Genomic DNA, 17697 nt, shown 5'->3' with positions numbered 1-17697 from the left:
AAAAGCACGCAAAAGTGGGCTTTATAGCAGGGGGTTGAAAAGAGCCAGGAATTGACCCAAAATGGCCAATAAACTACACGTTGCTGGGCTAAAACCAATCCTCTAGGGACAAATAGGTTGCTCAGTGCTCCCCACTCCCACTGGTGAACAAAGAAGCTTCCTCTTATCCAAATAAGGATATGGATAGCACAGGAACTAAGACAAAGCCCAGAGATCAGCAAAATCTGAAGACTGGACTATTCTAGTTCAGAAAAGCGGGAAAACAAGGATATTTTCTTGTTTTTTTTTTCTTTTTTTACAGAGAAAGGAGAAAAAGATACAGTAACAAACAGTAAATGCTATAAAACGGCTGAGAAAGGAGAAAAAGATACAGTAACAAACAGTAAATGCTATAAAACGGCTAGCGCACTTGAGTGTGTTAGCCTAATAGTTAAATTAAACAAAAATTAACTTTTTAAAGTGTCAACACAAGTACAGTAAAAACAATATGCAGAGCTGTTTTTTAAGCGAAATGCAGTCGAGATGCAGTAATTTAAGCGAAAGCCAGAAAAACTATTTATAAATCCAGGAAAGTCACTCTTTCACTCTCTGCTGCTTGTAGAACTCTGCAGGACACCACGAGGAGCTGTGCTGAGTCTTTTACAAGTGAAAAAGCGTGCAAAAGCAGGCTTTATAGCATGGGGTTGAAAAGAGCCAGGAATTGACCCAAAATGGCCAATAAACTACAAGTTGCTGGGCTGGAACCAATCCTCTAGGGACAAATAGGTTGCTCAGTGCTCCCCACTCCCACTGGTGAACAAAGAAGCTTCCTCTTATCCAAATAAGGATATGGATAGCACAGGAACTAAGACAAAGCCCAGAGATCAGCAAAATCTGAAGACTGGACTATTCTAGTTCAGAAAAGCAGGAAAACAAGGATATTTTTTTTTTTTTTTCTTTTTTTACAGAGAAAGGAGAAAAAGATACAGTAACAAACAATAAATGCTATAAAACGGCTGAGAAAGGAGAAAAAGATACAGTAACAAACAGTAAATGCTATAAAACGGCTAGCGCACTTGTGTGTGTTAGCCTAATAATTAAATTAAACAAAAATTAACTTTTTAAAGTGATAACAGTATAAATTCAACACAAGAACAGTAAAAACAATATGCAGAGCTGTTTTTTAAGTGAAATGCAGTCGAGATGCAGTAATTTAAACGAACGCCAGAAAAAATACTTATATATCCAGGAAAGTCACTCTTTCACTCTCTGCTGCTTGTAGAGCTCTGCAGGAGACCACGAGGAGCTGTGCTGCGTCTTTTACAAGTAAAAAGCGCGCAAAAGCGGGCTTTATAGCACGGGGTTGAAAAGAGCCAGGAATTGACCCAAAATGGCGAAAAAACTACAAGTTGCTGGGCTGGAACCAATCCTCTATTGACAAATAGGTTGCTCAGTGCTCCCCACTCCCACTGGTGAACAAAGAAGCTTCCTCTTATCCAAATAAGGGTATGGATAGCACAGGAACTAAGACAAAGCCCAGAGATCAGCAAAATCTGAAGACTGGACTATTCTAGTTCAGAAAAGCGGGAAAACAAGGATTTTTTTTTTTCTTTTTTTACAGAGAAAGGAGAAAAAGATACAGTAACAAACAGTAAATGCTATAAAACGGCTAGCGCACTTGAGTGTGTTAGCCTAATAATTAAATTAAACAAAAATTTACTTTTTAAAGTGCTAACAGTATAAATTCAACACAAGTACAGTAAAAACAATATGCAGAGCTGTTTTTTAAGTGAAATGCAAGAGATTCTTAATTGTGAGAGAACCTTACATATTTGGGTTTCAGTATGTTTGTGAAAATGTATATGCTGGTCAAACAATAAACAAAAGTATTTTTGTTCTTTCAGTACAGAAAAGGGAGAGCCTGAGGGATCAGAGATACTGACGTTGTCTCTCTGTTGTAGTTACTGATGAATTTCTAAAAAAAAAACAGTGAACTTGTTTGAAAATTTACAGTGAATGTATTAATGTTGAACTAATTCCAAATGTTTGCAACATCTTTTTTGAAGGTCTTTTTCCAAAGTGGATAGGTTTTGTCCCCTCTGAGTACTGCTTTATTCCCTGCATGTAGTATGCAAATGGTATGAGGGAGATCCCAAAGAAGATCATTTATAAAAAGTGAAATGAGGAAAGCCACAAGTATTGATCCTTGGGGAACCATTTTGTTAGTTGTTCCACAGTTGTAAGTCTTATTAGGTTCCTGTTGCCCCTCAACTTTAAGTTGGGAACAAAAAAAAGAGAAATCTTCTACTTTTAAAAATGGCAGCAAGTTACTTGCTGCAAGTTATACCACCATAGTTCTCAACCACTTAGCACAAAAATCTAGATAAAGCCAAAAATAATAGGGGACAAAGCCCCAAAAATAGGAACAGATTTTAAATATTGTTCTTATCAACTTAGAAAGTTTCTACAATAAAAAGGTTGTTACCATTTTCTAAAATATATGAAGTGTGAAACTGAAATTCATTCCTCGCTGATTCACCACAAAAACCCAGAAAATTACAAACTTTATGAGGAACAGACCAAAAATATGAAACACAAATCTGGACAGTCTGCAAAAATCTGGACAGTTGAGAGGTATGCATACCACACACAAAAAAAAGCACTTCAGTTCTGACAGTCAGCAAATAGTTATTTCATTTTGGTACCAGCATGCAGAAATGCCAGTATAGAAAGGAATGCCTCTACTGCACTATAGACTGATCAGCATCTGACAATTGCACCCCTTAAATATTTTGTGCTCTGGGTGGCTGCCCTCTGCACCCCATCCTAGCTATAGTTCTGTTCTTGAGATTAACAAAGATAGCTGTAGTGATTCTGTTATACTCCACGTTGAAAAGCATGTGATGAGTGTATGTGTAGATGAAAATATTGGTGCTGTAATTAGGGTGGAAACCATGCTGCCTTTTGCTGAGAATGTCATTATTTTGTGATATGGTTGACAATTTGATTATATATAATTGTTTTAAGAATTTTGGTGAGGACCATGGGTTAGAAATGGAATGGAAAACTAGAGCATGCTTAAAACTGAGGGGTAAAATTTTAATAGTGAATGTTACAATGAAAAAAAGGAAAGTGGTTTACTAAGTATTGTGCTAACTAGTTTAAAGATATTGGAGTGAATATTGTGGAATGTGGAAGAAAGGCTGTCAGGAGAAGTCGATTTTATCTAGTTGTTTCTGAATTTTTTTACACTGACCAACTTGAATTAGAATGGAAGGTAATTTGTGTAAGGGAACTAATGTTGTGATGTGGATGATATTAGAAAAGAGATCACATTGAACAGCTGGGGATTTCTTATAGTGTATATTAATTGAGTGACTATAAAAGGTGGAAGCTTAATACCTGAGCTAGATTTTGGATTGAGTTGAAGTTTCAGGTAGCTTAGCCCGACTAGACTGAGGTCACCTAAAAGTATTTATTTCTGGCCATTGGTGTGTTGAAAGATGGTGTTTAGTATGGATTCCAGTAAGATAACAGAAGAGGAGGCTGGGATGTAAGTTGCTGCAAAAGGCAGTTTGACATATCTATCAAACAGTAATTGGACTACAAAACATTTAGGCCTGTCATGGAATATGGCAATGGCTTTATAGAATTGTTGGGTATAACTGAAGGTATATGAAGATATCTTTTGTAGTGTGGGCAAGAGTTATATGAAAAAGTAAGGAAGATGATGGTATAAAGTAGTATTTTAAAGGTAGCTACGATGAGCTGGAGCACTGAACTAGGCTAGAGTAGGGTAGGAAGATGTACAATGACATGAGGTGGGGGGACAAAAGAGGGGTTGGTTAGCAGTGGATAAGCAGGAGAGTAGAGTAGAAATGTTTTTGCTGACTGGATAGTTGGCTGAAGGAGCTGTAATACTGTGCAGCTTTGTTGTACTTTTTTGGAAAAGGAGATAAAACCACACAAAAGGGAACATAAGAAATCTACAAAAAAGGCACAGGGAGCAGAGAATAAAAAAAAAAAAAAAGAGTCTTGAACTGAATTTACTCATCCAGAAGTAGATAAAAAGAGTCATGGCATGAGTACATGAAACTATAAGGGAGAAGTACGATGCCCAACTAAAGGGGAGTAAGAGAGAACAGGAAAGGTTCAAGTTTGAATATAAGGTAAAATGCTTTTTCACTTAAAACGTGGTGGATGAACAGGCCATGCTTTAAGAGATCATCTCACATTCCAAAAGTTAGTTTACTATTCTATGAACAGAATAATGATTTTGTCCTTGATGCAAATTAAGCAACCTTTTGGTTTTCAAAATAATTGGTAAACAGCAAGAAGGGTCAAAGTAAGGGTCTAAACTTGCTTTGTTCATGTTGTAATAAAAGAGGAGGTGGGATGTGTTATGGGCATCTAAAACTGTAAAAAGTGAATGTAAGGGAGTGATGAAATTAATATGAACAGGAAAGGCAGGCAGCACAGCTCTCAACCAATAAGGGGGCAAATCCAGCAATAATCAGGGACACTTGTAAAATATTAGTACTATTCAAGGGTGTAGCCAGGCATACTCATTATATTCTAATGAGTACATTTTTTTCTGAGCATCATATCAGTTTGGCTTTTTTTAGTCATATTATGTCTACAACTGTCTAAATGAATGCCTCCAAAAACAGATGCAATATTGCTAATCTAAAAGCAATATCTTTAATAGTTTTTAGGGGGAACAGCTGAACATGTTACTTACATTTATTAAGTGCTGGAGGGATAGCATTTTGAGATGTGTCCATTTTTAAGTGATGTTTCCAAGGGGTGTAGCCCTAAGAGCTTGTGAATGTTGTTGTGTCTTTCGGCTTTTCCCGGTTAGGGGTCGCCACAGCGGAACTCTGGTCCGCTAATGATTGGTAGTTGATTTTTACGTGCCGAGTTACCAGCCCTGACGCACAACCTTCAACGAAGGTACGCCCATTTACGTATGTCTCCATGCAGAAGACGCTCTAGCTGAGAATCGAACCGGACAGTGTCTTACTGTGAGGCGACAACGCTACTGCAGCACCACCACCACTGGTCTAGGAATTTGCTTGCCACACCCCTGGTACTAAAAAGACTTTCAGCTTTTCCCGGTTAGGGGTCACCAGTCCGCTATTGACTGGCAGTGTATTTTTACAGTGTCGAGTTGCCAACCCGACACCCATCCTTCACAGAAGGCACACACACCTACCTGAATGTCTTTAAAGTTCACTTGACCGCAGGGAGGTCATGCAAACTCCAAACAAAAGGCTTTCTAGCCAAGAATCAAACTGGAGAACCTCTTGCTGTGAGGCAACAACACTAACCACTGCACCACCACACTCCTTGTACTATTACATTAAAACACTGACAGAATAAGAGAATGTGAATTGATATGCATTTTCCGAAGGGAAAAAAGTCTATAACTCTAATTATCGTCATTCTTTATTAAGTGTAATTCACCACCTTTTCTCCAAAAGTATCCAGTTTTAGGAGGGATTAAGAGCTAAAATTTGAGTCAAAATAAGAGGCAGTTGAGAGGTATGCCTGGCAGGGATTGTATGTTGGGGGTGGTGGCGAAGCATAACTAGCAAACTGAAGGCACCAAGTATACCTAAGGAGAAACGTCTTCACAATGGATGTTGATCGGGCGTAGTCTGTACTAAAAAATGTTTCTGTGAGTGAAATGGAATTTTGATGCCTTTGCTTTTCAGCGAAAATCCGACATTAAGAAAACAATATGCAAACGGCAAATAAAGAGTGGCTGAAATGAACAGAGGCGAGAACATAGGCTTTCAGGGAACCCTAGCAATAGACCTTCTGAGCGCACGTTTGTGTGCGGCTAAGTGGAGATGTTAATACTCAGTCCTTTTTATCGGTTATGTAAAGTAAGATTTGACGTTTTACACCGGAAAGGCTGTATATAACTACAACTGTTGAGGAATCAAGACTTAATTGTGCGCAAAGCCCTGCTCGATCTTGCTTACAACTCTTATCAAAGTATGCTTCCAAGCTGTTCATCTTTATTTCATTTGACTGAAGTACCAATTCTGATAAAAGCAGAAGTGTGTTTGTATAGTGTAGCTTCTGATTGGCTGTCTTCTATAGCTCCGCGAAGGTAGGTTGGGGTATCTATGTACTGTGCGTCCTAAGGAAGTAGGAGCTGCTGAGCGGGTGAAGACAGAAAAACTGCAGTGTGGCGAATACTTCGTGATAATAAGTGCAAGTTCTTTTTCCAGAAGCGGAGGTTACCGAGACTGTAATCGCTGTAGGTGAGTGTCGTACAGGTTTAGGGGCGGGATGGGAAAAGCAGTCCGTGTGGGTAACAGCCGGTGTCTCGGATAAAACAGAAGGAAATGAGCATGTGTTACGAACTTTGTCATTAATTTGTATAAATCCGGTATGCATGCAGATTGTGCTGTACAATTTATGAAGCGACTTGCACTTTAAAAGCAAAGGGGAGCAATGAGTTGGGGTCTTATCAAAAACTTTGTTGCAGTTAAAACTTTACTCTGACCGTTCCGCATTCTTCAAGAAGGCGAGGCCGAACTATCCTCGCTTCACAAGTCACTTGCACTTTCCCACATTGATCTTAAGAGAAGTGTTGCCCATTTTTTGTTAAAACAGACGTTACTTAAGTTACTGCACGTTCCCATTTCTGAGTCATTCTGCGTTATAGCCTGCGACCCGTTTCCTCTGAAACAAAACAGACGGAAAGAGCATGGATGGGCATTTAAGCAGTTGTCATGTAGAGTAACAATAATCAAAACTAACGGTGTAACATACAAGTGACACATTTAGTCAAGACTGTCAATTTACGTTTCAGTCTGGAGCTGTCGTTACTCAGAACTGTGTCTCACGTGATAACCGCGCTTGCGAGATTAGATAAAAGTAGTCAATGAAGATGTAAGGGCGAGAGGTCTGAGTCAGGCCATTCCCCTTCACTCAGTCGACGGTTTTTCCTTGAAATTTGTATTATACGGTGGTATAAGAAAATTGTGAAGAGTACCTTCTCCCATAAGTAAAAATATTTAAAAAATTGGAGCTGGTTAAAAATATTCACTAAACCAATGCGCTCGACGCAGCGCAACAGGACTGTTTACTTTTATGCAGATGCATTGTCGTTTTAAAAATGCTTTTGTATATTACATGTTGCACTACGCGTATATAGCCTAATCAGGGCAATAAATAGTTTAGAAAGAATTTTTGTTTGCACGCTGACAGCTTGTCATTTTCGTGCTTTCATTACTTGTCTAATACTCATGTTTCCATGAGGAAGTGGAAAAGAGGAATAGAATAAGTCGAACTGTCAGGGGCTTCCCTTTCTACTGTCTAAGCACTGCACTTGTGTGGGACATAGCATTTTACTTTTGAAATGATAAGTTCCGGAGCAAGTTGACCTCTCGACGTTTTTATTGAAGCCTGTCGTTGGTGTCTAGCTGTATCCTGTACTGTCCTACAAGTATAAAGTTCAGATCCCGCAATCCTCTCATACTCTGCATTGTAATTGCTTATCTACCTTTGGACATTGTTGTAGGTTTATTTGCTATGCTGCAGGAGACGCATTAGAAAAGAACCGAGATTGGGAATTTGATAAAGAGGATTTCAGGATGGTCCTCCTTCTGGGTCAAAAGGATTCCCCTTTTCTGTCTCAACCAGCCAGAGTACCCATTTATATGTAGGAGTTATCTTCTGATATAAAAGATAATTTGAAACCACGAAAATTTGCATCACAATGAAAACGTGATTATGTAACTGTTGTACATAACGACTTTCATTTTTTAGGTTAGAGGGATTTTGGAAATTTCTGATAAAAATGGTTTTATACTGCTATTCTGAAAACGTTGTGATACTATTGCCCCCCCCCCATCCCCCACCACCATTACAGTTGCTTATTGTGTTTTGCACAGTTACATTGTGCAAGATAGTACAGTTGTGTACTCTTACCATAAATGTAGATGTTCGAGTGTGTTCACTGTTGCAGTCATGACTGTAGGGTTCTTCCTGCCAGCAGCAGCCCTCGATCGGCCAGAATCCCAAAGTTTGGATTGGGTGTCAGCTGAGGTCGCTTTTATCCTGACGCCAATGCGCCGGAAGTATAAAGACCTCAGCCGATGCCATTACCCCAGTTTTTCTTGCCCCAGATGTCAGGTGCCCAAAACCTCAGCAGCCAAAATACCTCATAACAGACAATACTCGGAGAAAAAACAAAAGAGGGGGTAGGCGGGAGGGTAACTCAGACTGCAACAGTGAACACACTCGAACATCTACATTTATGGTAAGAGTACACAACTGTACTATGTCCTTTGTGGTTCACTGTTGCAGTCATGACTGTAGGGTTGAGTCCCAAAGCTAAGAAAGGGTGGCTGGAGGCGAAACAGGAGCTGTCACAAAATCTTGCAAAACCGGCCCTAGATTTAGAATAGAGAGGGAGGTTGTAATGCTTAGAAAAAGTATGCACAGAACTCTAAGTAGCAGCCTCTAAAATATCCTTGGTAGGAACCCCACAAAGAAAGGCTGCTGAAGTAGTGGTAGAACCCCACAAAGAAAGGCTGCTGAAGTAGCGGTAGAACCCCACAAAGAAAGGCTGCTGAAGTAGCGGTAGCCTGGGTAGAATGAGTCCTAATATTAACAGGAACTGGATTGCCATGAAAAGAGCAACAGAACGTGATGCAGTGGGCAATCCACTTAGAAATAGTTTGCTTAGTGCTTGCTTTCCCTAGAACAGTAGGAGCATAAGCGACAAACAATTGCTCAGATTTCCTGAATATCTTGATCCTGTCCAGGTAAAAACAAAGCTGCCCGTGCACGTCCAAAGAGTGCAAAAGACTTTCTTCCTCACAGCCATGAGTGCTTGCAATTCCGAAATTCTTCTAGCAGAGGTTGTAGCTAAAAGAAAAGCAGTTTTCCGAGACAAAAATTTTAAATCCGTGGAAGCTGCAGGTTCAAAAGGAGACCAGGTTAATTTATCCAAAACATAGTTAAGATTCCAAGTGGGAACAGGTGCTCTTATAGGGGGCCGAACATTCTTAGCCCCTGTAAGAAATTGTTTTAAGTAATGGATGAGAAAAAATCGGAGGATCCGTATTGTAATGTGCAGAAATAGCAGAAGCATGATGCTTAATAGATGAAAAAGATAGGCCCGTATGTAACAACTCTGCCAGATACTTTAAAATCAGAGGAATGTTCGGAACAGTAAAATCACCACCTTGGGCTTGATTCCAGGAGCAAAATCTTTTCCATTTACCTGCATAATATTTCCTAGTGCTGAGCCGTCTAGCTTCAAGGATTACATCCATTACCTGTCTGGAAAGAGTAGAGGTGTTTACAGACCCTGGATCCACCAGGCAGCTAGATTCAGAGTTTTGACATGACTGTGCAGGATCTGGCCGTCCTGTTGAGACAGTAGATGAGGGATTTGAGGCAGAATCCAGGGAGGCTCCTGAACTAGGTTCATCAGAGTGGAATACCAGAATTGTCAAGGCCAATTGGGAGCCAGTAAAATCATTTGCGGTCTGTTCTATTTTATCTTCAGAAGTACACGAGGTAGAAGAGGAAAAGTAGGAAAAGCGTATACTGAGAGGTGTTTCCAGCTGAACGAGAGGGCATCCACTTGCCATGCTAGTTTGTGGTAGGTCCTGGTGCAGAATGTTGGAAGTTGATGATTCTGAGGGGATGCAAAAAGATCTATGTCCGGACATCCCCATGCCTGTACTATCATCTTGAATATCCAAACATCCAACATCCATTCGTGTGGATCCGAAAGTGTCCTGCTCAATGTGTCTGCCAGAGTGTTGTCTTTTCCTGGTAGGAATTGTGCCTGTAAGTGGACTCTGCAGGTCAGCGCAGTGTACCACAGAGCCATGGCTAACCTGCACAGGGGGTAAGAGTGAGAGCCCCCCTGCTTGTTTATGTACCACTGTAGTGGTGTTTGTCTTTATCAACAATTGCCCTGGTAAAAGAAAGTCCCTGGAGGCTATCAGAGCATTCTGAACGGCGAGCATCTCCTTCAAATTTATGTGCAGGTGAATTTGCTCCTTTGTCCAAACACCCTGAAGACATCTCCCGTGCATGTGGGCTCCCCAGGCATAATCTGAAGCATCTGTTGTCAGAACTTGGTTGGTTGATGGGAGGACAAAAAGGCCTCCCCTTGTTCTGGAGACAGGCTTCAGCCCACCAAAGAAACTCTTGCTGTAGACAAGGCAAAATCGTGATCACTGTTTCCAAACTGTGGTAATGCTGAGACCACACACTCTTGAGGTACTACTGTAGTTTCCTCATATGCAGTCTTGCATATGGTATTAGGAGAATGCAGGAAGCCATATAACCTAAAGCCTGCAGAACCTTTCTTGCAGTCAGCTGTTTCATTGAAGCCAGGTGTTGAAAAGAAGAAGCCAGTTGTGCTTTTTTTGTCTGGTGTCAAGGAAGCCATCTGGGTTGTAGTACTCAGAAGAGCACCCAGGAAAGTAATTTGTTGTGTGGGTACCAGATTTTACTTCTTTAGATTCACTGTGAAACCGAGGTACTGTAGAAGATGCTGTACAAAAGCTAGATGCTGAAGTCGAGCGTCTTTGTCGTCCGCTTGAATAAAAGTCATCCAGATAAGGGTATATTTGAATCCCCTTCTGTCTGCAAAATGCCATCACTGGTGCCAGGCACTTTGTAAAGACCCTGGGCGCAGTAGATAAGCCAAAGGGCAGCACAGAGTACTGATAATGCTTCGAGCCCGCTTTGAATCTCGGATACCTTCTGCACTCTCACCTTATAGGAATATGCAGGTAAGCTTCCTTTAAGTCCAGAGTCACCATCCAAGTGTTCTTGCCCAGCATAGGCAGCAGCTGCTGTACAGTGAGCATCTTGAATTTTGGTACATCCAGGAAGGTGTTTAGTACGGAAAGGTCCAGAATTGGTCTCCACGAATTTTCCTTCCTGGGAACCAGGAAAAGTCTTGAATAAAAACCTTGCCCTATTTCTAAATTTGGTACCAATTCTATGGCCCTCATAGCTAAGAGGGACTGAGCCTACAGTTGTGCCTCTGCCCATTGATGATTTGGCAGATCTGGCCAACCGTTCGGTTTTGGCAAGGTGTGGAAATGAAATCTGTAACCTCTTGAGCCTATGTCCAGAATCCATTTGTCCCGGGTTATACGGCCCCAATCTTGATAAAAAAGAGAAATCTTTCCTCCCAAAGGTGCTTCCAGGAGAGGAGCCCCTGGAACCAGAAAGGGAGAGTCATAAAGACAGTTTCCGGTAGGGTTGAGACTTATCTTCACCTCCTTTGGGAGAGGGGGCAGTCCACTGCCTATTCCTAAAAAGGGTTTGTGCCTGTCCCCTACCTCTGGAACGCCTGAATCTGCTTCTCTGAGGCCTGTCCGAGCTCAGAAAGGACCAAGGTTTAGCTGGCCAGTGCCTGCTAAATCTAGGAGGTTGCACCTGTAGAAAATCCTTAACCGTCTGCATAGATTTGGCTTTGTCCTCCATTTTCTTTAATACCTCTTCAGCTTTGGTCCCAAACAAAACATCGTGCTGCAAAGGGGCATCCAAAAGTTTGGCTTTAACCTGATCCGGCAAGTTTTGTTCCTTTAACCAAGCATGTCTTCTAATAACTGCGCCAGTTGTTGCAGCCCTACAAGAAGCTTCCAAAGAATTAAAACCACAATGCAGGGTATGTTTACCCACTTGTTCAATAGCATGCAATAAATCCTGTAACTCCTTATCATCCGCACCAATAGAAACAGGTGACGTCTTTTGTTTAAATACAGACAAAAGGTATTGCTGATACTTTAGCATATGAAATTGACAGTTCAAAGCTCTAATAGACAATGTAGCAGAAGTATAAACTTTTACCCCATCTTTCCAAAGCCCTGGACTCTCGGTCAGAGGGAATAGGATGTTTAGCAGAGGCCGCTTTAACACCCTTAAAGCCCTGCAAAATTGTTTCCGGATCAGGTGAAAGATTCTTAAAAAGAAACTTGTGAGAATCTGGAACCCTATAATACCTATCCGGTTTGACCGGAGCAGGGGGAAAAGAATCAGGAGAGAGGGAAGCGTCTGAAAAAACATAATCTACAATGTCCAATACAGGGGGAATAGCAAGAGGCTTATGCTGAGGGAGAAGAAGAAAATCCCTAAGCCTTTTCTTGGTTTCAGAGAATTCCTGCCCTTCCCAGTGAAAATGCTCCCTCATATCATGCAAAGTTTCACCAAAAGAATAATCCTCAGGAGGAGAGGCTGAAGGAAAGGAATATTCAGCATCAGAATCCTCATAAGGAGACAAGGAACAATCCTGCTCAAGGGAAGAAGCAGAAGAAACAGAAATTTGGTCTGAAGAATCATAATCGGACTATAATCTAGGCTTTTTGTCAGGAGGGGGATGAGAACCCCTGATCATAAATAACAAATCCTCAGCCATCCTAAGCATCTGCCTTTGAGGCCTAGGACCCTGATCAAAAGGTGTCTGTGCTTGCCATTTCTGTTTAGCTGGAGCCTTAGTCATTGTCTTAGAAAGCAAAACTGAATCCATATTTACATGAAGCTGTGAAGGTCTGAAAACTCCCTCAGAAGCCGGTTCCTGCCTACCGGCTCTGGACCCAACTGAGGGAATAGCATCCGAAGGTCCATTCCCTGGCAATTCTGAAGGCCCCATCAGCTCCACACCGGAGTTGGTACAGGCAATTGGTTCAAAAGAGGCGGACGACAGGGGCTGCAAAGGTGCCTCACTGACGACCGACGAGCCAGCAACTGGCAATAACTGAGTAATATCCTCTGCTTTGGACCTTGGACCTCGCCTCTTACACACATCAAAAGCTGGAAAAGAATCCGAAGACAATATTATAATTAAACCTTTTACCAAAATAGTAGAAGGCAATGTTGTATCTACGCCTAATAGTACGCTGATTAAATCTAGCACAAAGCCCACAATTAGCAACGTTGTGATCAGGCCCCAGGCAGGGAATACAATAAGAGTGAAAATCTCTATGAGGTATTTGTTTCCCACAAGAAATACAATTATTCACTTTTTCTGACATCTGACTGGAGCAAGAAAAAGACCTCCCCAATGGGGTACTTATCTTATAAAACGAAAAATCCTGGAAGTAAATCCAAAAACAAACAGGAGTAGGCTGACCGGCATCAGCGAACTGCTCAGGGCACCGCGTGGCAAGAAAGACTGGGGTAATGGCATCTGCTGAGGTCTTTATACTTCCGGCGCATTGACGTCAGGATAAAAGTGACCTCAGCTGACGCCCAAGACATACTTTGGGATTCTGGCTGATTGACTGCTGCTGCTGGCAGGAAGAACCCTACAGTCATGACTGCAACAGTGAACCACGAAGGACATGTTAAGTTTCTCCCGAATTGACATATGGTACTGTTTCCTCTTTTTTTTTAATGTACTTGTCTCATTCTTGCCAATTTTCTTAAAATTACAGTGGGAGTGTTGTATATTCACAGTAAAATGTGAATGCTGTGTTGTGAGTGAATTTTACATCCTGTAGGTACTATGTTTAATAGATGTATCTGAACTGCAAATACTACATAGTATACATCTCAACTGTCCAGATTGTCACATCACATTTGATCTGTTACTCACCAGCGGTAATGGTGCTGCGATAGCGTTGTCACCTCACAGCAAGACGTTGTCCCGTTCGATTCTCAGCCAGAGCATCTTCTGTGTGGAGGCATGCGTGAATGGGCATGCCTTCGTTGAAGGTTGTGCGTCAGGGCTGGTAACTCGGCACGTAAAAATCCACTACCAAACATTAGCAGACCGGAGTTCTGCTGTGGCGACCCCTAACCTGGGATAAGCAGAAAGACACAATAACAACATCATTTGATCTTATTTATTTTTTTCGAAAATCACTGAGGACTGGAGTCATTAAAAATGACATTTGAATATCACACTTTCAGAAGGTGCATGATATCATAAGTCCTGCTATTCTAGCACTTTTCTATGTTTGTAAGAGCAATGTCTGTTCCTGTTTTGGGGTCTTTTCCCCGTCATTGTTTCAAGTTTTATCCAGATTTCTTTAACAGGTTGAGAGGTATGCTATATAGTGTATTAGCCGTTAAGTTACTTATTCTTAGTGTTTTATGTTTTTATTGTAAGCACATTCACATATGCAAAGATAAGTAAAACTAGTACTCAGCCAAGCAAAACATGAGCACTAATAATTCAAAACTGTTGTGGGCCTTAGTCAGTAAACTGTTAAATCCAGGACAAATGACGCCGCCAAAAACAAACACGCAGAAGGAAAATGATACCTAGCCAACTAATTCAATACCCATATAAACAGTGCAGTCATTAACCTACCAGGTGACTAATCAAGCTCTTGGGGTTCCTACTCCATCAAATGACCTACTTCAATGCTCCATATCCAATTTCATTTCTGAAAAATCAATCCATATCTGAAAATAAAGTCCCCTTTCTATGGAAAAAAAAAAAATTCAGTATTTCACTGCCCAAGTATGGAATCAAAGCAGATCTTTCAAACTGCAGGCCAATTGCCATTTTATCTCCTCTATCAAAGCTATTAAAAAATTTATTCATATGCAGCTTCTCAACGAATAGATAATATGCTTCCATCGTCAACTCAACACAGCTTCTTTCCTCATCACAGCATGACCACTGGTTTGCTGAATTTTGTTAATACTGTTAACTCCCATAGAAAAGGTAGAAACCTAGTCTCGACCATTTTCCTAGGCTTGTCAGTAGCTTTTGATACTGTCTCCCACCAGAAACTCTTACATAAACCCTCATCCTTTAGGCTTGCCAATTCTTCACTGCAGTAGTACCATAGCTGCTCTCAAACAGAGCACAAGCAGTGAAATTTCCCCACCTTCTTTCCAGTCAGTATTGGTCTCCCATGAGGATCTGTACTAAGCTTCCTGCTTTTCAACATATTCATTAGTGACCTTTCTACTGCTGCAAAAAATCCTTCCCTAGTTCAATACACTGATGATTCAACTGTAATCTGCTCTGCCAAAGCTCTCTTTAAGCTCAAAGATCTTGTCCAACAATCCTTGTCTGTTGAAACTTGTCCAACAATCCTTGTCTGTCGAAACTTGGTTACATAATTCACAACTACTTCTAAACTCTAAAAATACACTCTCTTCACCCCAGAACACATCTCTACTAAAACAGTACACTTATAGTCTCAGACAGCAATAACATGAGAGAACAAGTAAACGCAAAATAACTGGGTGTTATTTGCACATGGGGTCGGAGTGTCACTTCAACAGTGACAATCATCTCGAGCCAAGGTTTACACTGCTGGGTGCCTAGCCCTGCCATGGTAGTTCATCTGTACCACTCACTTGCACATATGCTCGCACCTGCAGCCAATTTAGTGTCCAAGCCACCTACTGCTTGTCTTTGGAATGTGGTAGGAAACTGAAGCCCCTGGAGGAAACCCACTCAGCCGAAGGGAGGGACATGCAGATTCCGCACAGAGGGTACCCCAGCTGAGAATCAAACCAGATAACTTCTTGCTGTGAGGAGACACCGCTAACTGCTGCACCACAGTGGCTGCTCAGTACACTGTATTAACACCATGTCTCATACATGTTTTAAAAAAAAATCCTTAAAAACCGAGTTACATTTTACAGCGTAAAAACCTACCTCACTGACCTAGTCAGGCTATAAGCCTTCTGGTTTTCCTGCTGCCATCTCCCCACTATTCTGCCCCAGTCTTCGCTAACCTATCAATCTCACAACTGTCCAAACTTTAGCAATGTTATAATAAAATGGTCAGATTTGCAATAAATTGTAAGAATAGAACGCACCTGCCTGGCCTTCAGAATTAAACTGATTTATAACTACCACATCACCTAGGTCTTTCTCAGCTAGCTACAATACACATATTTCTCTGTAGGCCAGAAAGTTGACCAGCTCTTAACAACTTAATACATCACTACTCCCCTGATAGAATTTTATACACCGTTGAGAAAAAGTATTAATCAGTATGACCTAGTCATCTAATACAGCTGATGACTGTCTGTATTCAAATAGTGTAGATAAACTATGGAACCGCATCCCAATGCCACTGAAATCCATGTAAAACACTACTAGAACTTCACCTATTAAATCAAATGATACGTGCTTTGTACATCTTCATTATAAATGCCACAGTTATCTTCAGCTTGTCAAATTGTCAACCGTTTCTCTTCATTCGGAATCTTATGCACCCCAACCAGACTTCACCAATACATGAATAGTTTAACTAGCATCTACTACCTATGCACATTGTCTTGTGACACTCAGCCCCACCTGTATGCACCTAATATAAACATTGACAGCCGCATATATAAAATTGTTTCTGAACCTGCTTTATACTCCACCTCTTGGCTACAATATTAACACTATTGTCTTCCCTAATTCCTTCCCTCACCACCATTTCTTTGAATTTCTAAGTGCTAATCACGTGATGTATTGTCTAGCTGCCAAACCCATTAAAACAGCTTTTCAAATACTCGGTGTTCAGTGTCTGCTAATGCATCATTATCTTTTATTCTGTAATACCTGCAAGTATTTCCTATGAATGTAATTTAATTTATATTTTTTTAACATATGTACAGTATATACACAATAAGAATTTCAACTTCACATATTATTTATACAGTGACAGGAATACATTGAAACATCAAGGTAATCTTATACTAGTAACACATTAGTGATATTGGTATTTCAGTAACATTTCAAGGTTATCCCCAACAACTAAAGATCTTAATATGATTTATTAATTTTATTGTGATCACTTCTTTTTCAGTTTTATAGTATTTTTGTTAACTTAGTTCATAGTTTAAAGAATTTTAAAATTTGATTTCCAATTTTTTGTAATATCTTTTCTGGCAACTGCCAAGAGAACCCAAAAGAGTTTTTGCTCTTTGGCTTTTACAAATACAGGAAGTGGAATTAGTATTACTGATCTAAAGAACTATTAGCAGACCATAACCCCTTAAAACATACTTATTACGTCCCAATATACATTTAATTTTTCACAGTCTATAAACGTGTGTCCAATCAGCTTTAACATCTTTACTACAGTTTTAACAAATTGAAGAAGTCACATTTACTAAACTTAAGAGATTTATATGGAGTAACAAACATTCTGTGTGCATATTTCCACTTAAAAACTTTCCTAACTTGAAGTTTTACTAACTGATTTAAGTGTCAAAGCTTTATTGTTGCCATCTGTTGAGTCACTCAATCTACTACTATCTAAAATGTTCCAGAATTTTGTAGCAAAGTTGTTAGTTAGTTATCTGTCGTAACATTTGTTTACCAGGCAAGTCTGACTGGGATAGAGCCATTTTCAGTGGAGGCCTGGGGAGAATTGCTCCAGGTGTATGTCTTTGGAATGTGGGAGGAAACCTACGCAAATGCAGGGTGGATATGCAAACTCTGCACATAAGGCACCCCAGATGAGAATTGAATGGGAGAACCTCTTGCTGTGAGGTAACAACGCTAACAGCTGCACCACAGTGCTGCCCCAGAATCAGAATTATTATGATTATTATTTATCATTTATTTGTGTAATGTGGACAGACTTCCTTTGTATGCCAGTTGACGTTTGCATTCATATATTCATATAATGGAGCAATAATGTTCTGTTCCTCTTCACTCGTATTATCCACAAATTCATTAAGTCTTTCAGATGGAAAAGTATTTATTGGTTAGCAGATTCATCCAGCGTATATTCTTTCATTAGTTATTGT

General features: G+C 40.5%; 1 protein-coding gene across 1 annotated transcript in view; it reads left to right on the top strand.

Annotated features, from left to right (window-relative positions):
• Window positions 1-6052: 6052 nt before the first annotated feature.
• Window positions 6053-17697, top strand: part of LOC122816609 (rho GDP-dissociation inhibitor 1-like) — a 2167530-nt gene continuing 2155885 nt past the window's right edge. Inside the window, exon 1 of the mRNA XM_044089512.1 lies at window positions 6053-6254. The gene's annotated coding sequence lies outside the window, so the exon portion shown is untranslated. The remainder of the gene's footprint in view (window positions 6255-17697) is intronic.

This window comes from Protopterus annectens, chromosome 12.part0, assembly GCF_019279795.1.
Source record: "Protopterus annectens isolate FY-2018-M chromosome 12.part0, PAN1.0, whole genome shotgun sequence".
NCBI lineage: Eukaryota > Metazoa > Chordata > Ceratodontiformes > Protopteridae > Protopterus > Protopterus annectens.
This window is presented reverse-complemented; position numbering and strand designations above follow the sequence as displayed.